Raw genomic sequence first — 20,342 nt, 5'->3', positions numbered from 1 at the left:
GCTTCCCAAGCAGCAATAGAGAAAGGAATTACTTGTCTATGAGATAAGGCTCAATTTCTGAGAGAAAGAATCCACAGGAACATTGCAGCTTATGCAACTAAGTTCACATCTGTGCTGACTGATTCTTTGGATTTTCCCTCACACCATGTGTGACTGTGTCATTCTGTCCTATTGTGGACCTGTTTCCTGGTTCAAAGTCCCCACAAGGCAGGCTGCTCAAGTGCTTGCAGATCACCCTTTCTTGTCAGAATTCCAGGGACAATGGACAATGGAATTTTGCTTCTCTGGTCTTAGAAAGGGGCAAAGAAACGTTTCCTTCCCTCAAAGGCCAATGGAAAAATGTCGAGTTGCCCCAGCAGTCCAGCCCTGGACCTTCCTCACTGCTAAGGGCCAATCAGCGCCTCCAGGGCCTTGGTCTCCCTTGATGACTGACTGCGGGGTAGGACCTCCTGGCCTTATCTCCGCTCAGCCCTTTGAAGCACTTGACAGCTACTGCTGCTGACACTTCTTATCCCAAGGGAGGAAGTAGCTCCTGAAGGTTTTGAGACCCAACTCACAGACCAGATGTTTGAAAGGGTGAAACCTAATTTTAATATAACTTTAAAAAGCATTTTTGCATTTATTTACACAGTGAGTGGTTCTTTTTTATTCTGTACTTCCCAGGGGGCACGTGTTAATTGAAAGTACATGTCATTCTTTGTCAGGAAGGGATGAAGACTGGTGGATACATTTTCCTCTGGTTGTTAACACTCCACCTTTCCTTCCCCTGCAGCGTTGCCAAGTTTTATCCATCGTGCCTGAAAACCTAGTTTTAACTATAAAATGAATTGAGAGGAATAATGGGTGAATGAATGAGGTTTTCTCTTGTTTAACATTCAGTGGGTGGTAAAGATTTGGAGAACTTCTTGTGTTGATTGAATATTTGGCCATTACTTGAATTACAGTCAATTTGTGAAAGAATTACATAGACTGAGCACAGAAAACTGTACATTATCCTATATAATAAAAGGCTAATATGCAAATCAACTGAATGGCAGAACGACTGGATGCTATGATGTACACTGACCACCAGAGGGCAGATGCTCAATGCAGGAGCTGCCCCTGGTAGTCAGTGCGCTCCCACAGGGGGAGCGCCGCTCAGCCAGAAGCCGCAGCTGCGATAGCAGGAGCCTCTCCTGCCTCTGTGGCAGCGCTAAAGATGTCTAACTGCTGGCTTAGGCCCGCTCCCTGATTTTCGTGCACCGGGCCTGTAGTATAAGAATACAAAGATCTTTATTTTAAAAATAAATATATATTCCTCCTTCACCAAAGAGCTGGTCATATTGATGATAATAATGCATTTTTGCTTGTTTTTTGGAAAATACAAAATCATCAGGCTAATTACTACAGAACCTCTGGAATATTGGTCTTGATTTATTAAGTACCTATTACATGCCAGTCACTTTATGAATATTATTTCTAATCACCACAGGGTGGATATTATTACTTCCAATATGCAGATGAGTAAACTGAAGATCGAAGAGAGATCACATGTCCAAGGTCTGAGCCCATGGATGGAATCCAAAGTCCACGGGGATTTAGCAGAGCAAGTAGGTCTAAAGTCCCTGGAGCTGAGCACAGTAAAAGACACAGTTGTTCAAGATAAATGTAAACTGTATGAGATGCCAGGACAACAGGCAAACCAAAACACATGATCACTTAAGCTCTAAGGCATCATTTTGAAAATATGTGCACCACTGCCTCGGTCTTTGCAAATACTCAATGTACAAGGGGTTGAGAAAGTGAAGGATAGTTACGGGGAGTACCTAACAGAAGAGGGAAGTGTGAGAAGATAGAATTGAAGGGTTAATTTCAGGAAGGTTGTTTAAGGACTTATGCCAGGAAAGGAGTTTGAACTTTACCTGTAGGTAACGCCACATAACTACTAACATGAGTATGGCGTTTGACAAGTGCTTTCACACACATTAGGTCACTTGACACTGAAAGTGTGACAGGAGGTGTATCCAGAAATATTCGGTAACTTTCCCAAGACCACCACACTGGTAAGCAGTAGTGGTCTGCAAAACTTGGGGGTTCCCAACTTTTTCATATTAATTGCTAGCTTCCAAACCATAAAGTTCTTTGGAATTACAAATTGCCATCAGAAACCACCAATTTTTAAAAGCAAAATACTTTACATGGAAAAATAGCATATGGCCAGCCCATTATTCTGTTAGCATGGATTATAATAGTTTTGCTAGAAGAGAGCCGAATCCTAAGGAATAGATGTTAGGAACAAGAATATGGTTATCCATCCCCTTTTCTTTTAAAAAAAATACTTTTATTGATTTCAGAGAGGAAGAGAGAGGGAGAGGTAGAAACATTAATGATGAGAGAGAATAATTGATTGGCTGTCTCCAGCACGCCCCCTACTGGGGATGGAGCCCACAACGTGGGCAAGTGCCCTGACTGGGAATCAAACGGTGACCTCCTGGTTCATAGGTCAATACTCAAATACTGAGTCACACACTGGCCGGGCCATCCCCTTTTCTTGATTATGAAAGCATTTATTATAAAAAACTGGGAAATGGTGAATATAAAAAAGAAAACAAACATCACCCATAAGTTCACAACTAATGGATAATTTTAACATTTTAGTACATTTCCTTCCAGTCTTTGGTATATCCTAGCATAAAACTTGAATGTCATTCCTCCTTCACACATTGTATCCAACAAGGCTCCTAGTCCTGTGACCCACTCTTCTGAATATATCCCAAATCGATCCAGCTCCTCCCAGCCTCCCCTTTGTATAGGCTACCATCATCTCTTGTCTGGATTGCTGCAATGTGCCCCTAACCACTGTCCTTAGCTTCAGTCTGACTCATCCTCTCTTCAGTCATTCTCCACTTCACTAACATGGAAGCTGCTTAAATGCTTTGATGGCTTCCATTGCCCTTAGGACCATGCTCACACTACGGACTGAGGCTCTAATGCCCTTCGCCTCACCCCCCACCTCCAGCTACACAGACCTTTACCGTGTTCTGCTCTCTAGCACCTCCGACTGGCACTCCATTGGAACTCTCTTCCCAGGCTCTTTGCCTAACTGCCTTTCAACTCTTAAACCTCAGATCATATTTCAATTGCTTTGGGAAGATGTATTTGATTCCCTGCCTCTCTTTGAACAGGATTAGAGGTTCCTGCTGGAATCTCAAAGTCCTCCCCTATAATAACATTTATCTCACTGTATTATTACCTTTTTGTTTAACTGCCTATCTCCTTCACTGGTTATAAGTTGTGAAGGCAGGGTCCCTATTTCTTTTACTCACTACTGTACACTGGGCATGTAGCTCAGTACCTGGCAGAAGGTAGGCATTCAATATTATTCACTAAACACGCATGCACATGCTATTATATATAACATGTAAAGTGTTTAATAACACGTTAAAAATCTATAGATTCTCTTGGATTCTCAATGTAGAAACTCATGTTGTCTGTGAATAATGACAGGCTGGTGTCTTCCTTTTTAGGCCTTATCCCTTCTATTGTTGTCTCCACATTCCTGGGCAGCTACAGTCTCCACTGCGGTGTGGAATAGCTGTGTTCATAGTTGGCATTTTTGTACCTGATTTTTTAAAGAAAAAGTTTACCATTTCAACATAAAAACACCATGTGTGATATAGACTTTTGACTGATATGCTTCATCATTTTAAGGAAATTCCCTTTTAGTCTTAGTTTACTAAATTTCTCTTTTTATAAGTTATGAGTGAATGCTGAATTTTATCTAGTGCATTTTCTGCTTTACTGAGATAGTTTATCTTCTTTAACCAGATAATATGTTGAATTATATCAGATTTTCTAATGTTAAAATATCCTATTTCTTTGCATTTATTTGATGGACTCTTGTTTTATACATTTCTGGATTTGATTTACTAACATTTTATAGAGAATTTTAAAACTCTATATTTATTAGTAAAATTGACCTATAATTCTTTTTTCTTCCCTTGTTTGTATCTGGTTTTGATATTGAGAATTTTTGTAGACTCATAAGATGTATTGGGAAAACTTCCTCTTTTTCTTCTATTCTTCAAAACAGTGTATACATGACAAAGATTCCTTAAAAGCTCGGTAGAGCTCAGTTCTAAAACTACCTGGACCTCCTGCAGGTTTGTATCCATAACTGAAGTTTGTTAATTGTTTTTATTCATATCATTCCTGTTCTTCACCGTCACGCCTTTGGTTTGGGGAAAGCTTCTTAAACTTGTGTTTTACATTTCAAACTCAGTTTTCTACACTGTCCAATCTGTTGCTTTTTGTATCTCCCATATTCTTTTATAAAGTTAGTGTTTTCTTGTAATTGAGATAAAAAAGGAGCTGCTTTCCAAGGCTGGCTTCCATTTTTCCGACAGAAAATCGGCGTCTTTGGAGCCATGCTTTTCACACTTACAACAAATGTCACGGTCCCTAGTTTGTTGTTTCAGTTTATTCAGCCTTAAATAGGAAAATCTGGAGAGACAGGATGTATACTGACAGCTGGAAAAATCTGGATAAAAAAGGTTACCTATTGTTCTCGTATGCCTTTTCCACACAAGGTCTGAACAACAGAGAATTTTCCACAATGCTCAGCGCTTGCCACATCCCCCAAAGAACACGGGCCCCCGCTCCCTTTTCAATCTGGTGCAGCCTGCCCGAAATCTTACCAACGGGAATTCCACGGAGGCGCTGCCTAGGTTGACTGGTCAAGGCCTAATAAAAAGAGGTTATCAATTAATTGGCTTGTGACAGCACAGCACAGGGATAACAAATAGGCCCTCACCTCAGTAAAAACACCCACACCAGGGAGCCACTGCCTGGAGAATGAGGCCCTTTCTGGCTCAGGGGGAAGTGTTTTGATTCCTTAGTTATATCCGCTGGAGCATAGGAGTGGGGAGTGGGGAGAAGGAATGCCAGGATTTTCTGCCCTATCCTAATGATGGCCAACAGGTGTGGCCTACAATATAGAAATCAATAGTCAGCAATGCTTAAAGGGCCCTGGTCTCCTTGAAGCTCAGAAGGGACTCAGTTTCCCATGACCCAGCAATATTTGACAGTGGACCTTGGAAAGTGCTTGCCCAAGACACTAGTGATCAGAAATTGGCCAAACTCCGGAGTGTGGTAGGCAAACCCCAGGCCAGCTGTGTGATTAAGTTGGCCTACCTGAGCTACCCAGGTGTCCAGATCTGGAAGCACCCAATGTTTCCACAGCCATATCAGAGCTGTGTCCACATGGGCCTTTAGAAGCAGGCATCTCTTCTGAGAACCGGCTCGGCTCTCCACTTCCACACTCTCACTCTCCCCCTTCCCCAACGAACTGACCATCCTTTAGGTAGCTTAGCTTTCCTTATTCCACTAGCCCTGGTGAAGCTATCACTGTGTAGGATTGGGTGAGTGACTCAGCCGCCCAGGTCAGAAAGAAGTCCCAACATGCTGGAACTCAGAGTCCTTGGATTATATATGAGCACTTGCCAGAAACCACTCTCTCCTCTACAATTGCTGAGCAAGGATGATAGAAGCTGGAAGCTCTCTGACCCATGCACCAGAGGAGACACACCCATATGTGGTGGGAGAGGAGGAGGCTGACAGAGAGAAGCAGAGGAGAGAGAAGAGGCACACACACACACACACACACACACACAGGGGGAGACTTGCTGGCATCACTGGAGTTTCTTGAGTCTTTGATATGCACCCCACCCTGGACTTTGATTATTAAGTCATTAAACCCATTTTTAATGGAACCAGTTTGATTTGGGTTTGTGTCCCTTATGACTGAGACAGTCTTGATAAAAGCCATGGTTGTCACTGTTGGTTGAGAGTAATTAGTTTGTCTCTCCATTTTGGTCCCGTTCACTTGTACTGCATCACTGCCTGTGAGCCTCCCAGAGATCCTGAGGACCCACCCCCTCCAGCCACAGTCCCAGTGCCCACAGGGAGTGGAAGTCACAGAGTGAATGTGTCTCGAGTGAAGTCCTTGCAAGCAGGTGGCACAGTGTGTGTGGCTGAGAAGAGAGTTGTGCGGTGTGGTGTCTGGCCCTCTGGTTTTCACACACTCCCCGCCTTAAAGCTGGGAGAAGGTCACAGCAAGATCTGAACTTTCTCCTCCCTCTTCATGGCTACTCTCCCGCTTTCCTCAAAGTAAAAGGCAGAGTGTACACAACATAGAAATTCATTTCTCAATTCAACCTATCAAAGATAGTTTCCCAGGTTTGGCATATGGCCACCTGGGTTGTGTTGCCCACCTGGGTCTACTGTGGCTCTTGTGAGGGCTTTGATTGATGACTGGGGTGGTGTTAGTTTGCAACAGGAACAATTGGAAAGTCTGGGCAGGTATGTTTTGAAGATATGTTAGGGATGGGGGAGGACTAGAGCTCTGGCACTGGGGGTATGACAGCCCGAGGCAGCTGGGAGGTAGCATGAAGATCCCAGTGAAAGATGCTAACAGGAGAAAAGGAATGGGTGGTGCCAGAGACAAACTCAGACAGTTTCAGGACTTTGCCTCCAGCCTGCCCGACCCGCTCAGGCTTGTTAAGTAAAACATTCTTCCTATTCCTTTCTCCTGCCCAGTATTGAATGATGACAGGATTGCTGATATGATGCATTTACAACATCTAACCACAAATGGCACCAATTAGTCATTTCATAAAGTTCAACATGCACCAATGCGATTCCTTATCTCAGCTCTCTGGGGCTGGTGGGGGAGGCGGGGAGACTGGGAGCGGGATGTGTCTCTTGCCTGAAGAGTTGTCAACAAGTCAGCTCTCCATCTAATTGAGGTGACAAGTAGGAATGATATATTCTAACAAAAGCATCCTTGGCTACACATGACTTTGTGAAGACAATAAAATTGGTTCACGTTCAGATGTTCATCAATGTCTTTACCCTTTGACTCAGCAGATTTTCAAAAGCAAAATTTCTCTCTTCTTTACTCCCTTTCCCTAACTGATGAAAACATAAAATATTATAATAAATCAACCTCTTTACAATTTATGTGCTTCTTTGACAAATAATGTACACATGATTTTAGAAAATTGTAAGGGGGATAGAATTAAACTAGGCATTTACAAAAGGTGGAGACAGAACTAAAATGTTACTCACAGACTAATTACAGGAGATTTAAAAATGGTATCTGTCAGTAACTGTGAAGAGGCTGAGAGTTAACCTCCATTCAAACTAACAAGTTAATTTTCCATTTTCCTGGATGTTGGTAGAAGATATGAAACTCCTGGGGTTAGAGACAACAGACCCTTTATAACTCACAGTAATAGCATTTACCAAAGTATCAGCATTTTACACTGGTCCCCAAGCCCCAATTCCCACAGGTGATGTGAAGAGGGCCAGATGACATCTGAACATACAGTAGATTGAATTACAGGGAAGAAACTCAGTTTAGGGAACCCGAATATTTTAAAGGGGTAATCATACCTGTCCTTTGCTCTGAAGGGAGACACCATATCTTCCAAGACTGTTCCAAGACAATCTAGAATAAAGGGCAGCCAGTGCCGTGTATGCAAGATACACAGAAAAATGAGATACTCATGGAAAAATTTCCCCCCAACAATATCCAACCCTCCTTTCAACATCATTGTATTACTTTCCTGAGAGTGCCTTAATGAATTACCACCAACTGGGTATCTTAAAACAACATAAATTTATTTGTATACAGAGGCCAGCAATTGACACAGTTGGCACAGTCACATTCCTTCCAAAGACTCAAATCCTTCCTTGTCCCTTCCAGCTTCTGGTGACTCTAAGCTCCGTCACTCCAATCTCTGCCTCTGTCTACCTGTGAGCTTCTCCTTTTCTCTCCTGTGTCTCTCTTATAAGGGCACTTGTTATTGAATTTAGGGCCTCAATAATCCAAGATGATCTCATCTCAAGATCTTTAACTTAATTAACCTGTAACACTTTTTCCAAATAAGGTCACATTTACAGGTTCTGGGGACTAGGACATGGACATATCTTTTTAGGGGCCACCCTTCAATCCAACTGTCTCAGCTTCTGGTAAATTTTCCCATGACTATGCCATTGCACTGATTAATCTGATTGACAGAGGCTAAAATCAAATCTATTCAGATTGTTTCATATAGTATTACATAAAAGCTGCTATTAATGAGACTCCAAGCACCAGGATAAGTCCAATTCATAGAGTCAACTTCAACCATATCCCTCTCCCCACTACCCTGAGTTCCAAGCTGAACAAATCCTATAAACATCAGAGTTTACCTTGGAAATTCCCTTGGCTCAAGGCTTACTCCAAGCAGAGCAGGATGCATTAACAATTGCACAGGAGGAAGTCTTAAGCAATTCCCTCATCCATAACAATTTTGGCTGGTGAGTTAAAGTTACCTGAATACTTTCCAGGGCTGAAGTTTTGTTTTTGACTACTCCTAAAGTATGTGTCACTATGTTTTCAGGAGGGAGGCAAGTTAATGCCTGGCTTCCACATAAGAATTAAAGTCTCTGGAAAGCACATTGTGCCCTAGAAAAAAAATGCATTTATAATTTGTAGGGGAGCACAGGAGACTTGGTTGGAAAGTTCTTAAGAAGGAATTTCCAACCTAGGGGAGTTGGCTGAAGGCGGTGCCCCTAATTGTTCCTTGACCTTTCCAAACAAGTCTGTGTATGTGCGAACCCTTGGGTGTTTACAGGAATCATTAGGCTTAATCTTTAGGTGTCCTTGCTTAAAGGACAATGCAGACACATGTGTCCTCCCAAGATTACTTACCCTACTGATTGTATCTAAAAGATAAACTCTATCTCAAATTGCAGTTACAAAAAAAGCCTGAAGAGGCAGGCGTCCGAGGCTGTCTGGTTCCTTTAGCCAGCCAGTCCCTTAGCCCTCTCTTTCACAGCAATCCTGTGTCAGAGGTAATCATTCATCCGTCGCTCTGGGTCTGCTGGTCAGCCCTGGTAACAATTGTTGGTGCCACTCAAGTAGGTACATGAGTGGGGGGACCACAGTTGACACAACTCAAACATGATCTCCTGGCTGACTGGTAGGCATTAGGGTTTTCAGTGCAGTAGAGTAATTGAGTCTAATTCTTGTTTTGGAGGTAATGCCTGATAGCAGTCAGTCCAACCTGTCATTTTGTCCAAATCACCAATAGGGTGGCATATGTTTGTTATATGGAATGATTGATGCCTAAAATAAAAAAGAACAAGAGTGTGAAGACATGAGGAGCTATTGACATGTGTGTTGCAAGAACTGGAGCTATTCCCTGCTGTTTTTCTTAAACTTCTTAGTAAGGTTAAGAAAAATGGAGATCAAATTCTGGTATTGTTGCTAGGCAGAGGATGGCAGACCCAGCAGCCAGTTAAAGGCAAGGCACTAAATGACCAGGGCACTTTCATGGGGAAGGCTCCAGGGTGATTCCTAAAGATAAATATCATTAGTGCTCTTCCCTGCCTCATACTTTTCAGGGTCCAAGATCATTAGTGTCCTTCCCAGATCCCACCACCATAAAATCACTGTGTCCATTCCAGTAATCATAACTTTTTTTTCTAATCACCTCCTATGTATGCCCAGACCTTTTGTCTAGGCAAGTTAGGTGTGACAGGAGTATGGGAATTTTTATAAAACTTAGAGACTCATTACACCTCTACTTTGAGCCCTGTAGGCTCCCATAGGGAGACTCAGTGAGCAGTGCACTCAACCAAATGGTCATTATCCTGATCACCTAGGACAGTGGTCGGCAAACTGTGGCTCATGAGCCACATGCAGCTCGTGAGCTCTGTTGACTAATGAGTTTGCTGACCACTGACCTAGGACATGTCTATCCAATAAGAGAATTCATGTATCTGAACCAGAATTAAGTTCAATTTTCCAAGGCCCCATTTGGACAGGCTGCCACCCAGATAATGTACAAACCAAGCCAGCCAAGGATTGCTTTCAGGTAAAATAAAGATGCACCACAACCCAAGAATAGTTAGGACAAAATCCTGAATTTCCAAAATATATCTCTCCACCACTTTTGTCATGATATTATTTAGGAAGCAGCCAGGAGGAGATGATCACTTTTAGGAGGGGGGCTGACTCAGTGACCAAAATATTTAAACAGGTGTAGGAATCTGGATGGGGTGAGAAAGGTTGATTCAGAAACCTTTTGGGTTGAGTGTTAAGGAGGCCATTCCATTGGTCAACATTATCAGATGTCTGTGGATTTTAGGAAGCATGGAAGGTCCATTGAAAACCTTGGCTATCTGTACTTTGTTGAATAGCTTTGGTGATAAAAAATGCATCATCACTGGAATGAAATCATCCAGGAAAACAAAAGCTTGTCACAGATAAATTTCAAGGGCCACAGTGGTGTGGGCAGAGTCAACTATTCCACTACAACAGCAACACTATAACCTAAAAAGTGTCAACAATGATGAGGCAATGAGGCATTACCAATAGCCTCTAGAAAGATCAATTGGTTCAATCTGCCAGGAGTTTATAGAAGTAACACCCCATGCAATGTGGCCCTCCTCACCTCAAGACAAATGGGTCATCTGTGGCGGGAATCATAACCTTCACATATAGTGGTGGCCTCTGCATCAGAAATGCAGAGTTTTCTTTACTTTGTGCCAAGTCTCTGATGGTGGATGTGCTGCCATGTCCAGTATGATGAGGGATCCAGACAGCGAAGATAGCAATCTGGGAGGCAAAAGTTCAATTGGCAGTTTGAGTCCAACCAGACAATGGGCCCTGAGTGTGGGTTTCTATGTGAATGACCCAGACAGTTCTGTCAGCAGCCATGATGTGTTCCCACAATTCACAGCCAAAGCGATAGGTGTCTCTAATCTGCCAGTGTGTAGTTTTCAAAGAGGCATCTAGGCCATTGACAGCAGCCCAAGAGTCAGTAAAAATATAACTAGCTTCATCAGGAGGAGTACTGGCCTGAGTTATGAGAATGCCCTTGATTTCTGCTCACAGAGTAGAACGGCCACATTTTGGTTCTTCAGAGCTGGTGCTGAAGTTAAACAAATGCAGTAGACAGCCCAGTGGACACCATCAGGTACTGGCTTAGCTGACCCATCAGTGAACCAGTCCAGGCACTTAGGAAAACCACTGTGAGTCAAGGACCCTACTGAGCCAGCAGCTTTGCTTCAGGTGGTAGTATGGAGCTAAAGTTTTCCCCGAAGAAATAGATGCCACTTTTTAAATTTTAATTGATTTCAGAGAGGAAGAGAGAGAGAGGGAGAGATAGAAACATCAATGATGAGAGAGAATCATTGATTGGCTGCCTCCTGCACGTCCCACATCGGGGATTGAGCCTGCAACCAGGCATGTGCTCTGCCTGGGCATCGAATTGTGACCTCCTGGTTCATAGGTTGATGCTCAACCACTGAGCCATGCCAGCTGGGCTAGATGCCACTTTTTCATTTAAAGCCAACATGGGAGCCAGGCCAGCTATGTTTTTGAATGTCCCATCCCCATTTGACAAGTGAGACTTGTTGGGCTGTCTCGCCTTGTTACTCATTGAGTCAAAGTTCATCCAACACAAAATGGGAACACAGGATGAAGAGTCACAAGGCCTCATGGGTCAGGCATTCAGTTACAACAAGAACCCAGGAGCAAGTTAAGAGCTACTTTTCAAATGGGTGTATCTGGTTATCATGTCATGGAGGTGACAAGTACAAAACCCTAAGGACTGCCTCTAAGTGGAGGCTGCCTCCCTTTGTCAGAAGCTCCAATCATAAAAGTAATCAGTCACAGAGACTTACAGCCCAGAGGGCTCATTAGGATTGCGGAGCCTCAAAGGTAGGGTGCGTGTCACAGCTTGCTGGAGAGCTGCTAATGCAGGGTGTTTACTGGGGCTTCTTTCAAAGTATCTGGATATAAAGGAACACACTGAAGACCCAATGAGGCACATACTGTTTCCAATGTGCAAAAAGTCCATGAAGGTTATGAGCATCCTTTTTCTTTTTAACTTAAGAATAGCTTATTTCTGGAATTTTCCACTTAATATTTTTGGACTGTGGATAACAGGAAGCAAAATCATAGATAAGGGGAGACTATTGTATAGTCTGGTCCATCTGGCTTAACAATGGAAAGGGCTGTGCTGGGTCCCTGGGAGCAAGCCTTGGGGACTTCCACATTCAGCTTTGTTCCCTTTGTTCTGGCTCCTCAGCAGCTCAGGGTGGGGACTGAGAGCTGGGTGAGGAGTGTGTATGTGACTCCTCCTGTTGCCGTTAGGGTGAGGCCAACTCTTTAAGCACTTTTAAGGCAGAGGGTAGAGGTATGCACATGATGTTGGCATGCATTTTTAAAAGAATATCCTGGCTGTTTCATGTAGAAGAGATGGGCCTGCAATGGAAGCTGGATAGGATGTGGGAAGATCAACAAGGGGTACAATTCTGAAGAATCCCCTGGAGGGCCTGTTAACACACAGTCCCTGAGCCTTGACCTCAAGCGCCTCCCCAGACAACAGGTGTGTGGTGGGCCCAGATCCTGCCTTTCCAACATGCTGATGCTACCACCACGGACCACACTGAGTGACACTAGTGTGGGCTCTGTTGGTGGCAGGGGAGCTGGTGAATGGATGGATTCTCAGAGACATGCAGCTTGTACATTTTGAGAAGGCAGGAAGACCTTTCTGAAAAACTGGAATTCTCTTTAGCCTGAAGATACTTGCCCCAAGCATAACTTGGTACAAATTTCAGAGACGCCTTAGTGATGTGGGGAAGAGGTGAGGGGCAAACTTCACAGAAGCAGTACCTTCACCTCCTGGAACTCCAAGGTGACAGAGGCCCAGGGGTGGGTCCTTTTTATGGTGGTGTTGGCAGGGCTGAAGAGACAGCAGTTTTTCCTAACTACCAGGACGACTGGACATTGTAAGCTGCCCACCAGTCTCAGGGAAATTTACTTGGGGAGCTAGCCCCTAAATTTTGTCAGAGTTTATCAGCTTCACCTGCTGGCAGATGTATGATAATATCATAGTCAAGGCCATTGAAACTGATGCTTCTGACTTGCCAAGCAACAGGATATAATCTACACAATGACAGCTTTGGACACCAGAGGTAGAGGAACTTGCACTAAATTCTGACTACCAACTAGAGGCAAGTAGCAGGGAAATTCAGATCCTCCTAAAGGGATACTACAAATATAGCATGAATGGGAACTGGTTTTGATTCTTAGGTGCCAGTGGTATGGCAAAGACGACATTGGCAATGTCCTAGATAGCATGCCAAGTGCCATGGGTCTGTGTAATGAATTCAGCTATGGTCATGATGTCTGAACAGCTGGGGTTATGGGATTAACAGCTGAATTCAGCTGGCAGCAATCTACTGTAAGCCTCCAGGTCTGGTTAGCCTTTTTCACTGGCTGTACAGGACTATTATACTGAGACTAGAGGCCCAGTGCACGAATTCGTGCACATTGAAAGGAAATTAATTAGAAGAAATATTTTAATATCACTATTCGCCCTTTCTCTATAAGTGTCAACCAAATTCATGATCAACAATGACAGATCGAAACACACGCATGTGATTAGCGCCAGCAAGAGCTTTGTATATATAGATAAACTTGTTTAATTAGACCTGCTTTCTGATTTAGCTAAACTTTTCCCAGTCCAGTGAAGCACCCCAACTTCTCTTTCAGGTAATTGTCAGCAACACAGCAGTAAATATCAACACAAAGCAGATTATTATTGTAGATCACGCAGGGAGAACAAGGGGTGAAATATTTAACTGTAGCAGTGTTTGACTATATTCTGTGCAGTGAGAAAACCTGAAGTTAGTTTCAAGTTCCACCATTTCCTACTTCTTTTCAGTTGGGTCAAGTTTCTAAACTTTCTACATCTCCATTCCCCAGATAATGAAAAGAAAATAGGATTCTACCGAGTCTCCCATCTACCTATTCCAAGACTTCTGTGAGGATCAAATGAGATGGGGCACACAAAAACACTTCACAGACATTTGTTTAAAGTGTAAAATGTTTGCACCTGGCTATAAAACAAGTCATGTTTCTGGGCTGAAGAAATTCCAAGGATGTTAGTTGCTAGGGAGAGGAAGCCGGGCGTTGCTATGTGATGTCATTACCCATTTCTGGGCTGGGCTGGGCTGTGAGCCACATTTTGCGCCATGGGGTCTTGGCAGTGTTGGCTGCAATTTGGTGGGCTGTCACTCTGGGGTGGTGGTGGGACCTGTGTCCCACTTGGGGGAAGCTGAGTGTTGCTTTGTGGGCATCAGGTCCGTGGTGCTGTTTATTGTTAAATGGCCTGTCACTAGGGAGAGGAAGCTGGGCGTTGCTACGTGACATCATTACCCAGCATCCACAGCCATCGTTTTCGGGCTGGGCTGGGCTGTGGGCCACATTTTGTGCCATGGGATCTCGGCAGTGCTGGCTGAGATTTGGTGGGGTGTCGCTCCAGGGGTGGTGGTGGGGCCTGTGTCCCACTTGGGGGGAGCCGAGTGTTGCTTTGTTGGCACCAGATCCGCAGTGCCATTTCTTTGTAAATGGCCAGTGCGCGTCATGGCAGCTCCTGCGTTGAGCATCTGCCCCCTGGTGGTCAGGGCACATCATAGCGACTGGTCGGACGGTCAAAGGGACACTTAGCATATTAGCCTTTTATATATATTTATATATATATATATATAAGATATTTCATCTCTTATGGTCCCTGCTACCTTTAAATTTTTAATCAAGGCTATCTCCCCTGGAATTCTATACTGGTTCTGTTGTAACACCCAGGAGGGTCAGGTAGGTGGGCTGAAGAACAATGTATGTGCTTCACTAGCAGTTTTTAAATGTGGCTCTTTTCTATCAGGGAACTCCCCTCTGGACTTTATGAACATTTAGAATACAAGTATGTAAAACATTAAAACAATTATGTATTCATCAGTGGATCTACAATAGTACACTGAGTGGACCCAAAGGACCCTGGCACAAGACCATGTTAGCTTCCCTTCTCTATTGCCCAAATCCCATCTCTTAAATTGGGAGCCCTTGTGGGAACAGAGCCAGATAGGATACTGCCTTGAGGACGCATATCCAACAGAACCATAACATTTTAAGTCTCTCCTTTCCCCGCAAATCCCTAGGATACTTAGACAGGTGAGTATGGTCTTGTGGACAGACAGACATCAGCATCACCTCTAATTGTTTTTCTCCTTAAAGTGATTGAGTTCTGGGTAGACTGGGAGGGAAGAATCAGGGCCATTAAGGTTCAGAGTGCCTATTATGAACTGAATGTTTGTATCTCCCCAAAATTCCTATCTTGAACCTTTAATCCCCACTATGATGGTATTTGGCGATGGGGTCTTTGGAGTTAGTTAGGTATAGATAAGGTCATGCGGCTGGGTCTCCCATGACAGGATTAGTGTCCTTATAAGAGGAGGAAGAGAGAACAGAACACTAGACATCCATCGTCCTCTCCTTCTCTCTCCTCCTCCCCCATGTGAGGACATAGTGAAAAGCATCCAGCTACAAGCTGAAAAGAGGGTCTCCCCAGGAACCAAAATGACCTGCACCTTGATCTTGCTCTTCCCAGCCTCCAGAACTATGAGAAATAAATTTCTGTTGTTTAAGCCAGACAGTCATGGTATTTTGTCATGCCAGCCGGAGCAGACTAAATCTGTGGCTCTGTGTAATAAACAAGGCTTTTCATTTACTTTCAGTCTCCGACGGTATAGCAGTGGCTCAGTGCTCAACCCAGTGAACTTCCATTGTTCTTGGCCTCACAGTGTCTATATTGGGTGGTGACGTCCTCATGGCTGATACTGTTCATTTCAGCCTTGGGATCCCTTGACTTTGCAGGTTTAGCCACATTGTTTCCTGGGATCATAGGGTTTGCACCCTCTGTTGACTCAAGCATGGCTCACACAGCTGTGACCATCTTTGAGGAGTGTGTCACCATAATCTGGGACAACTGTTAGCCCTTTACTCAGACAACATCTCATGTTCTCATCTTGTTTCCAGATCAGGGTCAGGTGAATTTTTCAGGGTGGCAAGACCGACCACAAGAATTTGTATTTCTTTGAGTCAGATTATCATTCTCAAGTTTGTCATTTGCTTCAGCATTTTAAATAAACCCAATCCAAGGCAGTAAGAACCCAAATACTAGTCAATGCCTCTCATCTATGGTTTCCTGTGGCAACTAATTTGTCTCAAGAAAATGTCCCTAAGATGGCCAAAGCTTCTCTATAGGAGACAGGACCCACTGGGAAAAAAACCCAAAAACTGAGACCTTTCACCCTAGTTTCCAAAGGGATCTAAGGTTGTCCTGATGGACTGCAGGAGGATTTGAGCCATAAGACATACAGCTGTTGTTAGTCTTTCTTCATAAACATATATCGCGAGGTATCTCATCTTTCACGCAAACCAGACCAAGTTCTAGTGATCTACCTGGTCTCGGCCATAACAGTCATGAATTTCCCTCCTTTCATACAAAATGTTGGTAAAGATCTCAGTAACTTTTATTTGAAAAGAGAAGAACCTTCGGCCCTGCTGCCCAGGACAAATATTGGTACAAGTTACTACAATGAGGTGTGGACCTGAGGCTGCCTGCCAGATTGGCAGGGAAATCCTCCATCTGGGCCATAGGCAGCAACCACCAGGGCTCCATTTGGGCAGCGGTCTTTGAATCTCTCTTTGATCTGCAATCCAATTCCCAATTTCTCCTCTTTAGTAGGAAATAAAGTGGAAGACCATTTATTACCTTCTTGACCATAAAATTTCATTAGCCACGCTCCCTGCCATTTCCCATAGATACTCTTCAAATCCCATTAGCTAGCTACAAGGCCCTCATCTTTCCTATTCCAGAAAGTCAACTCTCTACTCATCACCAAAACTGTCAAGAACTCTGAAGGGTCTGAAATTTTTACCCTACTTACAACTTAACAAGTTAGCCTGGTATAGCTTCATGGATGCTGGTAGAAAACACGAGACTCATGGGTCAGAGACAAAGGACAATGCACAATTTAGCAATGGAAGTAGCCTGAGTGTCAGCATTTTTTGCACTGGTTCTGAGTCCTAATTCCTACAGTGGCACGAAGGGATCCAGATAACACCTATATACCCCAATGGGTTGTGTTATAGAGAGGGACTCAGCTTAGGGAACCTAAATATTTTTAAATGGGCAATACGCATGCTGTCCTTTGTCCTGCAGGGACACACTCTTTCTCTCAAGGCTGTTCGCTAAACAAAACGTCCTTGGAGATATTATGTAGAATGAAGAGCAGTTAGTACCTCACTCACAAGATGTACAGAAACTCAAGACCCATGGAAGTTTGGTCCCAACAATACATGTTCTCATTTGACAGTATACTTGGCTCTTCCAGCTTTTCAGTTATATTGAAATGCATATCTATGGCTTAAATTATTAAAAGATAATGCAACAAAACTTGTATCAAGAAAATAATGAGCATATTATATTAAATATTCACTTGAGAATGATTCTGAGATGGATAATAATGATGAAGCCTTTTTGCCTTTAATGCTCCTAAGAAATAGCAGAGCAATACTTTTTTTAGGAACTTGTAAAAAAAATCAACTTATTTTGAAATAATTATAGAGTCACAAGGAGTTGTAAGAAAAAATAGAGAGATGCTATATAGTCTTTACTCAATTTTTCCCAATGGTAAATATTAATCTCCCAAAAAAACAAAACAAAACAAAACAATATCACTCCCAGGCTACTGGCATCAATATAAACAAGACAGAACATTTTTATCATCACCAGGATCCACCTTGTTGTCTTTTTTATAGCCAGCAATCTCTCTTTAACCTTCTCAGTTTTCTCTAAATAAACTTTCTTTGTTAACCCCAATTTTTCATTTTACCTGTGAAGAAATAAGGTTTTAAGTAACCCATCTTCTTGGTCTTAAGGTAAATCAGTGCTCTAGGTAATCAGACTGTTTGCCAGAGACCAAAGGGATAAGATGGTTTACACTTAACAAGAAAATATTTTACATTTTATTTAAAAAATTATAGAGTGTTCATTTTTAAGAGCTATATAAAACAGCTCATAATGAATGAAATGCTTAGGAAGCACAGTAACAAGGATTGGGAAAAATCATCTACTCTCCAGAGACATCTGCTATTTACCAATGTGATGTACAGTGTGGGGCAAAAGTAGGTTTACAGTTGTGAGTATGCAAAAACAATTTATTCTTGTATTATTTATTAATTATTGTATTATTTTCCATATGAACAACTGTAAACCTACTTTTGCTCCACCCTGTATTCTCTTTCAATTTTTTTCTTTGCTGAGAGAGGGACAAACACACACACACACACACACACACACACACACAGATCAAGAGAGAGAGAGAAAACTATTTATATGTCTATATATCTTATATATTAATACATTTATTTTTACATTCTGGAAATCAATCATATCCATGAAAGAGACAGACAGTTCTTATGCCCTTTTTCTCTCCCCTCCACTATAGAAAGAGAAAGGATGGAGGCAATAGCTTTTATGGGCAGTTTGTCAAATCCCAAGACTATACCCAATTACAATTACCCTGCACAGCAGACAGGGACTGCCATCAGCAGGCAGACAGCCAGCTTCAGAAGGGGCTGGAAGAGGATAAGCCCACTAGTTGCTGGGTCTGGCCAGCAGCTGGAAGGAGACTGAATGCTAAGGAAGTGGTTGCCCACCCAGAGCAGCCCATTCTCAATAATCATTAGGTTTACGATAGAAGAGATGTTCTAAACAACAGCGTGAAATATGTGACTGTCTCCTCAGAGGCCAGAGCGTGAGTCACTGTGAATCACGGTCAAGCGTGGCCCTATTTTAGGCACTCACCCCCTCTCATCAACCAAAGGCGTTGTTGCTCCATGCCGCCCCTTCCCCCACTTCAGTGCCAGCCCCTAGCCACAGATCTAGTGGTGACAGGGGAAATTCTGCCAACAGTCTTCCAAATGCCAGTGGCCTCATAGGCCAATGCTGACTCAAACAAGCCTTCTTAGTGAGACCATAATTACCCTCCACGCTCAGGACTTACAAACGCGTGATTTATGCATGCTCCTTTCACACACGATCTCATGCACTTTACTCATGCTAATTCAGTATTTCCAGTTAAGACTTTAGGTTTCTTAGGAAATTTTATTATAAGGAAAATCCTCTTATATGGATGTCATTACAAATGAATTATGGGCATAACGAAAAATAACAAACAAAACCTTAACTATACATGGCCGCAAGGGTAAAAGTGTTTACCCTTTCATACATTTCTCTTTTTATTTTAAGAATGCTTCCTTTCATTTAATTCATAAGTGGGACTGTGAATCAATTAAGTTTGAAGTGCTAAGGGATATGGTGTCTAGTAATAAAACAAAATAATTTGGATGTGCTTTAGAGTGATTACAATAGGATTTTATTCAAAAGCTCCGATAGAACTTAAAACAACTGTGACCTTATGAAAATCTATCTGACCACCAAATTCATCATCTATAAAATAGGGTGATTCATGCCAACCTCATGGAGATGTCTTGATCCAACAACAGAGGCTTGTCCTGTGTGTTTGTTCCAGGAGCCCCAAGGACAGATGCTTCTGTGTTCTGACGGCCTAAAGGAGTCCCGCTGGTGAGAATCTCAAGGTCAGTCACTGGCCCTGCTTCTTAGGAAAACAAGGGTAAATTGAAGTCATAAGCTATCATTAACCAGCTGGTGATTATGAGCAATGCTCAAACTCTCCAAGTCTCCCTTTATCTACAAAATGAATGTGGAGGAAAACTGAGAAACAGCTCTCGATCAAAGGTTCTTAACCCCCATGGTACATTTGGATCATATGGGGATATTTTTGAAGTCCTAATGCATGGACCACACTTGAGGCCAATTAAATCAGAACCTGTATGGTTAAATCAACACCAGTGATTTTTTTAAAAGTATTTTTTAGTTTATTGATTTTAGAGAGAATAGAATGGGGAAAGTGGGGAGAGAGAAACATCAATTTATTATTTCACCTATTTATGCATTCATTGGTTGATTCTTGTATGTGCCCTGACTGGGTATGGAACCTTGGTGTATCACGACAAGCTACCTGGCCAGTGCAGCATGATTGATTTTTGAAGCTCCCCAGGTGATTCCACTATGCAGCCAAGACTGAGAATGACTCTACATATCTAAGTCACCATTCAGCTAAAAAATTCAATGAGTCTAAATAAAATATTTGGAAGTATTCTAAAGAATAAGACACTATGGATGCTGTTCTTGTTATGGGTCCATAAAATTCCAATCCAAGGACCATAGTATTCTCCATAATGTGGGGATGTAAGAGAGCTATGAGTGGATAAAATTCTTGCAAGCGATTGTGCTTCACATAGCCCTCAACCTGCTCGAAACATTGTCATCTCTGACAAAGATTTCAAGAAGAATCTATCATAAGACCTGGGAGCA

General features: G+C 42.8%; 1 long non-coding RNA gene across 3 annotated transcripts; it reads left to right on the top strand.

Annotated features, from left to right (window-relative positions):
• The first annotated feature begins 295 nt into the window (after positions 1-295).
• On the top strand, positions 296-20,118 carry LOC114231588 (uncharacterized). Of its 3 annotated transcripts, none has more exons than XR_003617576.2 (4): positions 296-630; positions 1,472-1,589; positions 19,477-19,543; positions 19,983-20,118. It is a non-coding gene; the product is annotated as an uncharacterized LOC114231588 (long non-coding RNA). The 3 variants fall into 3 exon arrangements; XR_008556234.1 differs by having other exon boundaries at positions 19,406-19,543; XR_003617577.2 differs by lacking the exons at positions 19,477-19,543; positions 19,983-20,118 and adding an exon at positions 3,507-3,629.
• Positions 20,119-20,342: the final 224 nt, after the last annotated feature.

The sequence above is a fragment of the Eptesicus fuscus genome, chromosome 6, assembly GCF_027574615.1.
Source record: "Eptesicus fuscus isolate TK198812 chromosome 6, DD_ASM_mEF_20220401, whole genome shotgun sequence".
Taxonomy (NCBI): Eukaryota; Metazoa; Chordata; class Mammalia; order Chiroptera; family Vespertilionidae; genus Eptesicus; species Eptesicus fuscus.
The sequence above is the reverse complement of the archived record's forward strand: the minus strand, read 5'-3'. Positions and strand labels throughout refer to the sequence as shown.